Below are 14954 nucleotides of genomic sequence, written 5' to 3'. Positions count from 1 at the left end.
CGTGGCAAAAATTTAGACATCGGCTCATTCCCGCAACCCGCGGCGCGTCGTGACGAGGCGTGGCGTGGCGTGGCGTGGCAAGGCGGGCGGCGGAGGAGGAGCGCGCGTGGATATCCCTCTTGTTCTCATGCTCATACAAGTGGGGAAAGAACCTCCCTTATAAGGAGGTCCAACTACCACTAAACTAGCAATGTGGGACTAAACTTTAGTAGTATCCCTTGCCTTGCACAAATGGGCTAAGTGGGCCTCTAGGATTTATTTAGGAATTTCTGAAATAGTTATTGGGATGTCCCAAAATAGACTAAATTCCAGCAATCCCCCACCAGATCCCAGAGGCACACATAAATTTGCCTTTGGTTCCAAAACACTGTTTTATATACCGGTATTGCAGCGAAGGCTGTTAAGTTGAACTTCCGCCTAGAACTCTATGCTACACTAGTAGGCAATTTGAACAGTGGACTGGGCCTTGAACTGCAAGTTTTCTGCGAATCTAGCTTCACACAAAGCCTTGACCGATACTAGGCTACCGTGGGTCTTCCCCGCGGGTGGAGCTTATGTGTCATACTCCATGACCTTTCATGAGTTTACTAGAGAGAACCCTACTCTCATAGATTGCGACGTTTGACAATCAGACTCATATAGGTGTGTTCTTCAAAAGATGTTCTGCAGGACAACATCTCTGCTTAAATGAGCCACTTAGAACACATTAAGATATACATCAACCTGCCATGCAGATTTAGGAGAGTATTGTATCTTCATGGAGTGGTATTGTTAACAGTAAGGATACTCCCCTCTCAGTTGACCAACAGCTTGTCTTCCACATCTAATTCACGGGATCTCCGATCACATAGACTAGGTTACCACTATGAACAACTCATATTGTGGGTCTCATACCCATCTCCCTCGATGCATTATCTATCACATTACGTGATAGACCCTTAGTAAAAGGATCTGCCATATTTTTAGACGTTTGGATATAATCCAATGCAATAACTCCGGAGTTTTTCATTTTCCTGACAGACTTTAGCCTTCTCTGAACGTGTCTTGATGACTTCATGTTATCCTTTGAGCTGCTCACTTTTGTGATCACAGTTTGATTGTCGCAGTTCATAAGGACATCCGGTACAGGTTTCTCAACAACCGGCAAGTCATTTAAGAGCCGACGAAGCCAATCTGCTTCGACCGTAGCTGTATCTAGTGCTGTGAGTTCTGCTTCCATTGTTGACCTCGATAAGATGGTCTGCTTGCAAGACTTCCAAGAAACAGCGCCACCTCCATGAGTGAATACATATCCGCTCGTGGCCTTTATCTCATTAGCATCTGAGATCCAGTTTGAGTCACTATACCCTTCAAGCACCTTTGGGTGCCCAGTGTAGTGAATTCCATAATTCGCAGTGCCTTTCAAATAACGCAAAACTCTCTCTAGAGCTTTCCAATGCACATCTCCTGGTTTTGAAACAAACCGACTCAGTTTGCTAACAGCAAAAGAGATGTCAGGTCTTGTAGCACTGGCTAAGTACATAAGCGAGCCAATAATCTGAGAATAAATCTCTAGCAATTCTTTGATTCTTTCGAAGCAGCACGCTAGCATCATATGGTGTTGGAGAGGGCTTGCAGTCACTATAGCCAAAGCGACTCAAGATCTTTTCCACATAGTGAGATTGAAGCAATGTAATCCCACCATCATCGTCTCTCAACAACTTGATGTTCAGAATGACATCAGCCACTCCTAAATCCTTCATCTCAAAACAGCGAGAAAAATCCTTGACCTCCTTAATAACATTCAGATTTGTTCTGAAAATCAGTATGTCGTCAACATACAAGCAAAGGATAACTCCCTCGCGCCCACCATGGCGATAGTACACACATTTGTCAGCTTCGTTTACAACAAAGCCTGCAGCTGTTAAGTTCTTTCGAACTTCTCATGCCACTGTTTGGGTGCTTGCTTGAGTCCATACAAAGACTTCAGCAACTTGCACACTTTTCTTTCCTGACCATCTAGTACAAACCCATCTGGTTGTTCCATATAAATTTCCTCGTCCAACTCTCCATTTAGGAAAGCAGTCTTAACATCCATTTGATGAACGAGAAGACCATGTGAGGCAGCTAGTAAAAGTAGAACTCGAATAGTGGTCAGTCGAGCCACATGTGAGTAAGTATCAAAGAAGTCTTCACCTTCCTTTTGGGTATAACCCTTAGCCACGAGCCGAGCCTTGTACTTTTCAATAGTACCATCAGGCCTAAGCTTCTTCTTGAATACCCATTTGCATCCCATAGGTTTGCACCCATAAGGACGATCAGTTATCTCCCAAGTTTCATTTGCCAAGATGGAATCCATCTCGCTACAAACCGCTTCCTTCCAGTAGTCAGCATCTTCAATGCATAGGCCTTTGAAATAGAACTGGGAGTGTCATCTATGAGATACACAAGAAAATCATCACGAAAGGACTTTGCAGTCCTCTGTCTCTTGCTCGTAGTAGGAACTTCATTGTTCTCCTCCACAGGACTTTCAAAGTGTTCCATCGAAATGGTAGGTTCGGTAATTGTAACTGGTTCCTGATTCAATGAACTAGGCATCTCCTGATTAGATGAGGTAGCCATATCCTTCATGGGAAAGATATCTTCAAAGAAAGTCGCATCATTCGACTCCATGATCGTACCGACATGCATGTCAGGTACCTCAGATTTTACAACCAAGAATCTATAACCAATGCTATGAAAAGCATATCCCAGGAAAACACAATCCACAGTTTTTGTCCAAGCTTGCGCTTCTTTGGAATTGGCACATTGATTTTCGCCAAACAACCCCAGGTTCATAGATAAGAGGGCTTTAATCTTTTCTTCTCCCATTCCTCGAATGGAGTTATCTCTTTGTTCTTTGTGGGGACTCGGTTTAGGACATGACATGCTGTCAATATCGCCTCCCCCCACCATGCCTTGGAGAGACCCGATGTGTCTAACATGGCATTAACCAAATCAGTTAGAGTACGGTTATTTCTTTCGGCCACCTCATTTGACTGAGGTGAGTAGGGAGGCGTCCTCTCATGGATTATACCATGTTCCACACAAAAAGCATCAAATTCATTGGAAAAATACTCTCCACCACGGTCGGACCTAAGCCTCTTGATTTTTCGATCAAGTTGGTTTTCCACTTCAGCTTTATAGATCTTGAAAAAGTTCAAAGCCTCATCCTTAGATTTAAGAAGATACACATGGCAGTATATAGTGGAGTCGTCAATTAACGTCATGAAATATTTCTTTCCACCTTTTGTCAAAACACCATTCATTTCACATAGATATGAATGTATGAGCTCTAGTGGTGCAAGATTTCTCGTTTCCGCAGTCGTGTGAGACTTCCGAGGTTGCTTAGCTTGCACACAAACTTGACACTTAGATCGCTTGACAGTGGTGAAACTAGGGATTAAGTTCAACTTAGCTAGTCGCGACATGCAACCAAAGTTAACATGACAAAGACGTGAATGCCACACATTTGATTCACTATTGTTGCAAACATGATTAACAACTTTATTGCAAACGTTGATAAGGATAAACGAAACATGCCTCCTGACTCATAGCCTTTACCAACAAAGGTTCCATACTTGGATATTACAAATTTATTCGACTCAAAGACAAGCTTATAGCCATCTCTACACAGAAGTGATCCACTAACAAGATTTTTATGGACGGAGGGGACATAATGCACGTTCTTCAGCCGCACAATATTCCCCGAAGTAAACTTCAGATCGACCGTGCCAACACCACGAACAGAAGCACTTGAACCGTTGCCCATCAGCATGGTTGAAGTCCCTGCGGCCTGATAAGACGAAAACATGGAAATATCACCGCATACATGTACATTAGCACCCGTGTCAATCAACCAATCAGGAGAATGACATACTAAAAGAATAGTGGGAAATATACCATACCCAGCATCCTTCATGTCAGTGTCTCCAATGACAACATTAGCGGTCTTGCCGCCTTTCCCAGGATGACGCTTGTCATAGCGATTAGGGCAACTAGGATCCCAATGATCAGGATCCCCACACACATGACAAACACCTTTCTTCTTGTCATTCTTCTTCTTGAAGTTCGTGTGCTGCACAGCCTTGTTCTTCCCATCAAACTTTGCTTTACCATCAAACTTGCCCTTGTTCTTGAACTTGTGGGGCTGGAAGTTCTTCTTCTGTACCAGGTTGGCACTAGATCCTCCCTCAATACCTCGAGCACGTGTGTCCTTTGCTCTCGCCTTTTCTTTGACATCAAGAGTACCAATGAGATCCAGAACGGAAAACTCCTGTCCCTTATGCTTCAGTAAGGTAGCAAAGTTCCTCCACGAAGGAGGAAGCTTGGTGATGATACCTCCGGCAACAAACTTGTCCGGTAGCATACAGTTGAAGTGCTCAAGTTCTCTAGCAAATGACTGTATCTCATGAGCTTGCTCAACCACGGAGCGCTCTTCAGTCATCCTGTAATCATAGAATTGCTCCATGATGTACAGCTCAGTGCCGGCATATGAGACCCCAAACTTGGCCTCGAGTGCGTCCCACATATCTTTTCCATTGTCAATTGATGCATAAGCATCAACTATGTTCTCACCAAGAACACTCAAGAGAGCAGCCTTAAACAGAGTATCCATTTTCTGAAAAGCTTGTTCCTGTTGGGCATCAAACTCCCCTTCAGGCTTGCCAAGCGTGGCGTCATAGCAACTCATGGTTTGAAACCATAAGACTGCTCTCATGCGCCACCTCTTATAGTGGATACCCTCAAACATAGGAGGTCTCATGGAAGCAGCAAAACCACTTGGGGTAAATTGCCTATAATAAGGTTTTTGGATTGTTGGAAATATGAGCAATTTACCAAATGATTTTATTAACAGAAATACTAGATAAAGCATGACTAATATAGTAGAGATAAAACAAGTCATGCGTTCTGGCAGAGAGAAGGTAAATAACATTTGCATATATGAAATGTAGCCTAGCATATCTAGAGCAGACAGTAGAGCTAGTTGCATATATGGAGTAGAACCTAACACATCTAGGGCAAATACTAGTACGAGAAACTCTGGCAGGACATCTAATAGAAAGAAGAACACATACGTGACAGCAGCAGCAGTAGTACTGGACTTGGGGCCGGTGTCCTCGCCAGCCATGTCGTCGAGGAGGTTGTCGACGTCGGGGAAGTAGTCGTCGTCGGGGAAGTAGTCATCGGAGTCCGGGGCGTCCATGACGAAGAAGTCAGTAGTCGCGCTGAGCGCTCCCCAAAAACCTTATCACCCTTCTCCCGTACAGGACTCAACGAGGTGCGATTTCGGAGGCCTACTGTCCCGACTCGCGGTGCACGCCGCAAGCCGGGATGAGGAAGACAGCAGCAGCTCAGAAATTGGAACTGGTGGCGAGAGGAAGGAGAAGTTCTGGTGCCTCTCTCTGAGAGGAGCGACCTCCCTTTTATAGGCGCAAGAGAAGGAGGCGAGAGGCTGCGCCGGGAACTGAAGGGAACGCGGGAGACGAAACGAACAGGCAGCAGCCGAAGGGTGCAGCGTTCGTATTCAATATCCACTACAGCAAAAACTTTCCAACTCCCGAGTGACCTTTCGTATACCCGTAGTGCGTGGAAAAAATTTAGACATCGGCTCATTCCCGCAACCCGCGGCGCGTCGTGACGAGGCGTGGCATGGCATGGCGGGCGGCGGAGGAGGAGCGCGCGTGGATATCCCTCTTGTTCTCATGCTCATACAAGTGGGGAAAGAACCTCTTAATAAGGAGGTCCAACTACCACTAAACTAGCAATGTGGGACTAAACTTTAGTAGTATCCCTTGCCTTGCACAAATGGGCTAAGTGGGCCTCTAGGATTTATTTAAGAATTTCTGAAATAGTTATTGGGCTGTCCCATAATAGACTAAATTCCAGCAGAGGTATCTGCTACTTCTATAGGAGTTTGTTGGATTTCCCTAAGGAAGGGTAATGCAGCACAGCAGCAGAAAATATTTCAGTTAAGAACCAAGGTTTATCGAACCAGTAGGATGCAACACACTAACAACGTTAGCAGTAACCTGCACACAAACACAAAATTTGCTTGCACCCACCAAAGGAAAGCGGGTTGTCGCTCTCCTCGTTCTTGCTAGTTACAAGATTAAAGTAGGTATTGATAGGCAAAGTAGCAAAAATAGTAAAGAGCAAAGAAAGAAAAACTGTAAGAGCTTTCGTATTTTCTCACTAGGTTCATGATGTTTGCTTGAACTACGTCGGTATTTCCCCAAAGAGGAAGAGATGATGCGGCACAGCAACAGTAGGTATTTCCCTCAGCGATGAGACCAAGATTATCGAACCAGTAGGAGAACCACGGAACACTACGTGAACGACACCTGCACACAAATAACAAATACTAGCAACCCGACGTATTAAAGGGGTTGTCAATCCCTTTCAGGTAACGGCGCCAGAAATTGGCAAGTTGACGGGATAAAAATATGATAATTGGATAAATAGATCTCGAATAAAATAAAGTGCAGCAAGGTATTTTTGTATTTTTGGATTAATAGATCTGAAAATAAAAGCAAATGAAAATAGATCACGAAGGCAAATATAATAAAGAAGAGACCCAGGGGCCGTAGATTTCACTAGTGGCTTCTCTCGAGAAAAATAGCATACGGTGGGTAAACAAATTACTGTTGGGCAATTGATAGAACTTCAAATAATCATGACGATATCCAGTCAATGATCATTATATAGGCATCACGTCCAAGATTAGTAGACCAACTCCTGGCTGCATCTACTACTATTACTCCACACATCGACCGCTATCCAGCATGCATCTAGTGTATTAAGTTCATGAAGAAATGGAGTAATGCAATAAGAACGATGACATGATGTAGACAAGATCTATTTACGTAGAAATAGACCTCATCTTGTTATCCTCAATAGCAAGGATACATACGTGTCAGTTCCACTTTTGTCACTGGGATCAAGCACCGTAAGATTCAACCCATCACAAAGCACCTCTTCCCATTGCAAGATAAATATATCAAGTTGGCCAAACAAAACCCAAATATCGGAGAAGAAATACGAGGCTATAAGCAATCATGCATATAAGAGATCAAAAGACTCAAATAACTTTCATGGATAAAAACATAGATCTGATCATAAACTCAAAGTTCATCGGATCCCAACAAACACACCACAAAAGAGTTGCATGAAATAGATCTCCAAGAGACCATTGTATTGAGAATCAAAAGAGAGAGAGGAAGCCATCTAGCTAACTATGGACCCGAAGGTCTACAATGAACTACTCACGCACCATCAGAGAGGCACCAATGAGGATGATGAACCCCTCTGTGATGGTGTCTAGATGGGATTTGGTGGTTCTGGAACTTGCGGCAGATGGAATTGATTTTTGTCGACTCCCCTAGGGTTTCTGTAATATTGGGGTATTTATAGAGTAAAGAGGCAGTGCGGGAGGCCACCGAGGTGGGCACAACCCACCTGGGCATGCCTGGCCCCTAGGCGCGCCCTGCTGGGTTGTGCTCCCCTCGTAGCACCCCTCAGGTACTTTCTGGGCCCATTTGGTGTCTTCTGGTCCAGAAAAAATCCACAAAAACTTTCGTTGCGTTTGGACTCCATTTGGTATTGATTTCATACGATGTAAAAAACAAGCAGAAAACAGCAACTGGCACCGGGCACTATGTCAATAGATTAGTCCCAAAAAATGATATAAAATGATTGTAAAACATCCAAGAATGATAATATAACAGCATGGAATAATAAAAAATTATAGATACGTTGGAGACGTATCAACATCCCCAAGCTTAATTCCTGCTCGTCGTCGAGTAGGTAAATGATAAAAACAGAATTTTTGATGTGGAATGCTGCCTAACATGCTCATCACATATTCTTTTTTTATAGCATGGACATTTGGATTTTTATATGGTTCAAAGCGATAGTCTAGTTTTGACATGAGGACTTTAATACTCAAGCATATCAACAAGCAACCATGTCTTTCAAAATATCAACACTAAAGCAAGTTATCCCTAGCCCATTATGCTCAATCATTGATCCATTCATGAAATACACTCGCATATTAGCTACACCCAATACTCAAGTACGATCATAGTGCCCCTTAGTTGGTGCTTTATAAGAGAAGATGGAGACTCAAGTAAAAATAAAAATTCCATAAAGTAAATAGAAAGGCCCGCACGACGGGCATACAAAAGGTCACTCGGGAGATGGAAAGTTTTTGCTGTGGTGGATATTGAATACGAACGCTGCACCCTTCGGCTGCTGCCTGTTCCTTTAGTCTCCGTCCTTTGCTTCAGCTCCTGTGGCAGCCTATTCAGCTCCTTCTCCTATGCCTATAAAAGAGCGGTCTCTCCTCTCCAGAAAGACACACTAGAAGATCATCTCCCTCTCGCCACCGAGTTCCAATCACTGAGCTCTTTCTATGATCTTCCCCATCCCGGCTTGCGGCGTGCACCGCAGGTCGGGATAGTAGACCTCCAAAATCCCACCTCTTTGAGTCCTCTACGGAAGAAGGGTGATAAGGTTTTTGGGGAGCGCTCTGCGCGACTACTGACCGGTTCATCACGGACACTCCGGACACCGACGACCACTTCCCCAATGACGACTTCTTCCCCGACGTCGACAACCTCTTCGACGACATGGCTGGCGAGGAGGTCGATCCCAAGACCAATGTTTCTGCCAGTTTTCCGTACGTTCTCATGTTCTTTCTGTTTGAGATCATGCAACAATTTCTCCTTCTAGTATCTGCTCTACATATGTTCTGTGCTAGTTCACATGCGCAGATGCTACTTGCCTTCTCTCTTGTAGATTACATGACTTGCTTCATCTCTACTATAATCGTCATGTTTTATTTACTATTCCTGTTAATAAAATCATATGGTAAATTGCTCATATTTCCAACACAAGCCAGGGTGGCGCGCCCTACTTCCCAGGGCCCTCTTGCCTTGTGGGGCCCTTGTGGGTCTTGTCGTCCTCCATCAAAGCCTCTAGGGTCTCTTATTGTCCAGAAAAAGATGTCAAATATTTTTCTCATGTTTGGACCTCTATAGGTATGGATTTTCTCCAAAACCATAAACATGAAAAAGAGGAACTAGAACAGGGCACTAAATTAATTGGTTAAAATAATATAAAGTGTACCAAAGTGATAATATTTTGTTGTTCTCATTATAGATACGTTTGAGACGTAATGGTACCCACCTTTCCCTTGTCACTCTACTTGCCATGGGTGGTGCCACATATGGCGCAGATAAATTAACCTAGTCCAACTTAGCAATAAATCATGTGACAAAATAGGTGAGTCGACACAGGGCTCTAATGAATATCCTTGTGGATGGGCTTCCTCCTTGTTGTCCAAATGGCCCACAAGGTGACAATCATCTGAGTAAAGTGTTGATGTGAGAGAACATCCATCATTGAGAAAATCAGTTTCTTGCCTGATGTTCTATCGTCGCAATCATATGCTCTAGAAGTTCCTGGTCAACTAAAGCCCACACACATCTAGCCAAGGTGCACTCAATAAGAACGTGTCTCCACGAACCTGTATCCCACAAACGCTGCAATCATCTCGGGAGGCCATGTTCACATGTTTCCGCACATCCTTGGTAGGAAGCGAGTGCCATGCAAGTCTCCTCAAAAAAACTTTCAGCTTTGATGTTACCATCACCTTCCAAAGAACTTTCGGTGATTTCTCGGCAGTAGCATTGTTAGAGGATCCTGCACGACCTTCAAGCCAGTCTCTTCTTCTCTTCTTGGTTGCAATGATCATTCTATAGGTTGATCTACCAAGAAAACGCCTAAGTTTTCAAAATCCCAGCTCCAAAAGTCCTCAATATTGTGTGTGCATAAAGGAATTTGCATAATAGCTGAGGCTTCATATGGGAGGAAAACTTGCTCAATTAATTTTGAGTTCCATCTCACACTAGTTGTATCAATAAGGTCTAACACAAAACTGGGGTGGGGCTGCTAACAAAGAAACAATTGGTCTCATCGGGATCCTGTTCGTGTTTCATATTTCGGTGGATGCCCCATTGCCAAAACGTTTAATTATTCCTTGCTTCAAAGTATCACACCCTTCCAACAGGGACCTCCATATTTGAGACGGGTGAGATCCAAGAGTAGCATCAAGAAAACATCCCTCGGGATGATAAATTGCTTCCAAAATTCTAGAACTCAAGGCTTCTGGGTTTTCTAGTATTCACCATACTTGCCTAGCCAGAAGAGTCATATTAAAAAAATGAGGTCACAAAACCCTAGGCCTCCCATGTGTTTTTGCATGCTCATAGCGTCCCATGACACATAACATGGCTTTATATGTCCCTCCCCCCCCCCCACCACCAAAATGCCTTAACCATTGAAGTTGGGTGTTCACACAGACCTCTTGGCCTTTTAAAACAGGTCATAGTGGATAATGGGATGGCTTGTGCAACTGATTTGATCAAGACCTCCTTCCCTGTAGCAGACATATTTTCTCCATCCACACCTGAATTTTGTTCCACAGTCTCTCTTTCAAGTACTTGAAAGCCCCCTTTTTTTTATACAACCACATCAGACGGCATGCCGAGACACTACTCATCCAACTGCTCACTAGGCACACTTAGGATATTTTTGACAACAATTCTTACCTCCTAGGGGCACCCTTTACTAAAGAAAATGGAGGATTTGTCCGTATTTACTCTCTTTCCAGAAGCTAGGTTCATGATGTTTGCTTGAACTACGTCGGTATTTCCCCAAAGAGAAAGAGATGATGCAGCACAACAACGGTAGGTATTTCCCTCAGTGATGAGACCAAGATTATCGAACCAGTAGGAGAACCACGCAACACTACGTGAACGATACCTGCACACAAATAACAAATACTAGCAACCCGACGTATTAAAGGGGTTTTCAATCCCTTTCGGGTAACGGCGCCAGAAATTGGCAAGTTGACGGGATAAAAATATGATAGATTGGATAAATAGATCTCGAATAAAATAAAGTGCGGCAAGGTATTTCTGGATTTTTGGATTAATAGATCTGAAAATAAAAGCAAATGAAAATAGATGACGAATGCAAATATAATAAAGAAGAGACCCGGGGGCCGTAGATTTCACTAGTGGCTTCTCTCGAGAAAAATAGCATACGGTAGGTAAACAAATTACTGTTGGGCAATTGATAGAACTTCAAATTATCATGACGATATCCAGTCAATGAACATTATATAGGCATCACGTCCAAGATTAGTAGACCGACTTCTGCCCGCATCTACTACTATCACTCCACACATTGACCGCTATCCAGCATGCATCTAGTGTATTAAATTCATGAAGAAACGGAGTAATGCAATAAGAACAATGACATGATGTAGACAAGATCTATTTATGTAGAAATAGACCCCATCTTGTTATCCTTAATAGCAACGATACATACGTGTTGGTTCCACTTCTGTCACTAGGATCAAGCACCGTAAGATCGAACCCATCACAAAGCACCTCTTCCCATTGCAAGATAAATAGATCAAGTTGGCCAAAAAACCAAATATCGGAGAAGAAATACGAGGCTATAAGCAATCATGCATATAAGAGATCAAAAGACTCAAATAACTTTCATGGATAAAAACATAGATCTGATCATAAACTCAAAGTTCATCGGATCCCAACAAACACACCGCAAAAGAGTTACATCAAATAGATCTCCAAGAGACCATTGTATTGAAAATCAAAAGAGAGAGAGGAAGCCATCTAGCTAACTACGGACCCGAAGGTCTACAATGAACTACTCACCCAGCATCGGAGAGGCACCAATGAGGATGATGAACCCCTCCGTGATGGTGTCTAGATTGGATCTGGTGGTTCTGGAACTTGCGGCGACTGGAATTGATTTTTGAAGACTCCCCTAGGGTTTCTGGAATATTGGGGTATTTATAGAGTAAAGAGGCAGTGTGGGAGGCCACCGAGGTGGGCACAACCCACCTGGGCACGCCTGGGCCCCTAGGCGCGCCCTGGTGGGTTGTGCTCCCCTCAGAGCACCCCTCAGGTACTTTCTTGGCCCATCCGGTGTCTTCTGGTCCAGAAAAAACCCACAAAAAGTTTCGTTGCGTTTGGACTCCGTTTGGTATTGATTTCCTGCGATGTAAAAAACAAGCAGAAAACAACAACTGGCACCGGGCACTATGGAATAGGTTAGTCCCAAAAATGATATAAAATGATTATAAAACATCCAAGAATGATAATATAACAGCATAGAATAATAAAAAATTATAGATATGTTGGAGACGTATCAGCATCCCCAAGCTTAATTCCTGCTCGTCGTCGAGTAGGTAAATGATAAAAACAGAATTTTTGATGTGGAATGCTGCCTAACATGCTCATCACATATTCTTTTTTTATAGCATGGACATTTGGACTTTTATATGGTTCAAAGCAATAGTCTAGTTTTGACATGAGGACTTTAATACTCAAGCATATCAACAAGCAACCATGTCTTTCAAAATATGAACACTAAAGCAAGTTATCACTAGCCCATTATGCTCAATCATTGATCCATTCATGGAATACACTCGCATATTAGCTACACCCAATACTCAAGTACGATCGTAGTGCCCCTTAGTTGGTGCTTTATAAGAGAAGATGGAGACCCAAGTAAAAATAAAAATTTCATAAAGTAAATAGAAAGGCCTTCGCAAAGGGAAGTAGGGATTTGTAGAGGTGCCAGTGGTCAAAGCGAAAAATATAGAGATAAAACATTTTGGGAGGCATGCTTTTTCCTGTCAACGAAAACGATAGAGTAGTTCCCAATACTTTTCATGCTAGATATATCATAGGCAGTTCCCAAACAGAAAATAAAGTTTATTCCTTTTTCCACCATACTTTCACTTTCCATGGCTAACCGTATCCACGGGAGCCTTCCATACCAACACTTCCCAAGGAATTTATTATTTGACAACATAAAGTAAATTCATTTTTCATTTCGGGACTGGGCATCCTTAATACCTTTGTCGTACTCTCGTGCAATGACAAGTGAATAAACAGTCATCTTGAGAATAATGCATCTAGCATGGAAATATATTAGCCACCCCCTACCGTTTCATGAGCGGTACGAGCACACAAAAGAGAAATTCATTTTGAATATTAGAGATGGCACATACAAATTTGCTTAGAACAGCAAAAGAATACCGCATATAGGTAGGTATAGTAGACTCATGTGGCAAAACTGGTTTAAAGGGTTTTGGATGCACAAGTAGTGATCATACATAGTGCAAATGAAGGCTACCAAAAGATTGAGAAACATCCAACCAAGAAACAAAAAATCTCATAAGCGAGCATTAAGCATAACTAACATCGAATAATGCACCACAAGTAGGATGTAATTTCATTGCATAACTATTGACTTTCGTGCTTGCATAGGGAATCACAAACCTTAACAACAATATTCTACTAAACCATAATTACTCATCAACATGACTCACATATCATATCATCATATCTCAAAACTATTACAAAGAATCAAGTTTATTTTGTCCAATGATCTTCATGAAAGTTTTTATTATATCCTCCTTGGATATCTATCACTTTGGAACTAATTTCATATGTTGCTTTTGGTAGCTCAAACAAATATAAGTGAAGAACATGAGCATAATTTTTTTTCTTCTCTCAAAATAATTGAAGTGAAGCAAGAGAGAATTTCTTAATTTTTTTACTAACTCTCAAATAAATCTAAGTGAAGCATGAGAGCATTTCTTCAAAAATAACTAAGCACACCGTGCTCAAAAAGATTTAAGTGAAGCACCAGAGCCATTCAATAGCTCATAAAGATTTAAGTGAAGCATAGACAGCAATTCTAACAAGTCATAGCATAATTTTGGCTCTCTCAAATAGGTGTGTCCAGCAAGGATTCAAGACTTAAAATAAAAAGAAAAAGAAGCAAAGATTCATATCATACAAGACGCTCCAAGCAAAACTCATAATATGTGACGAATAAAAATATAGCTCCAAGTAAAATACCGATGGTCGTTAGAAGAAAGAGGGGATGCCACTCACGGCATCCCCAAGCTTAGTTGCTTGATACTTCTTGAATATTATCTTGGGGTGCCATGGGCATCCCCAAGCTTAGCCGTTTGCTAATCCTTATTCCTCCATCCATTGTAATATCACCCAAAACTTGAAAACTTCAATCACACAAAACTCAACAAAACCTTCGTGAGATCCGTTAGTATAAGAAAGCAAATCACTACTATAAGTACTGTTGCAAACCCATTCATATTTTATTTTTGCATTATATCTAATATATTCCAACTTTTCTATGGCAAAAACTCTTCAAAGGAAACCATAGAATGATCAAAACAAGCACACAACGCAAAGAAAACAGAATATGTCAAGAACAAAACAGTCTGTAGAAATCTGGATATTTCGAATACTTATGTACGTCCAAAATTTCTGAAGAATTAAGACCACGTGATAAATTTGTATATTAATCTTCTGCAAAAAAATTAGTATTTTATCATGGTTCTGTTAAAAAGAGAATTAATTTCGTGAGCACAAAAGCTTCTACTTTTCAGCAAGATCAAATCAACCATCACCCAACATGATCGCAAAGGCTTTGCTTGGCACAAACACTAATTAAAACACAAAAAAACACAATCATAACAGTAGCATAATTGTGCAAATACTCAAGAACGGAAAAAAGACAAAAATAAATTTTATTCATTGGGTTGCCTCCCAACAAGCGCTATCGTTTTACGCCCCTAGCTAGGCATAATGCGTAGATTCAAGTGTTGTCATCTTTGGTCTTTGCCACCTTAGCAAGGACTTTCTCAAGTTCGGGAGGCTCTTTGCGCATCCCTCAATTTTTTGGAAAAGAAACCATCTTAAGATCTAATATATCCAACCGTTTATTGCAAAGGGTAATCAAAGTATTCAAGCGATTGATACTACCATTAAGATGTTTGAGAGGTTCATTATATTTTTGCA

This window comes from Triticum aestivum, chromosome 2D (assembly GCF_018294505.1).
Source record: "Triticum aestivum cultivar Chinese Spring chromosome 2D, IWGSC CS RefSeq v2.1, whole genome shotgun sequence".
Classification (NCBI taxonomy): domain Eukaryota; kingdom Viridiplantae; phylum Streptophyta; class Magnoliopsida; order Poales; family Poaceae; genus Triticum; species Triticum aestivum.
The sequence above is the reverse complement of the archived record's forward strand: the minus strand, read 5'-3'. Positions refer to the sequence as shown.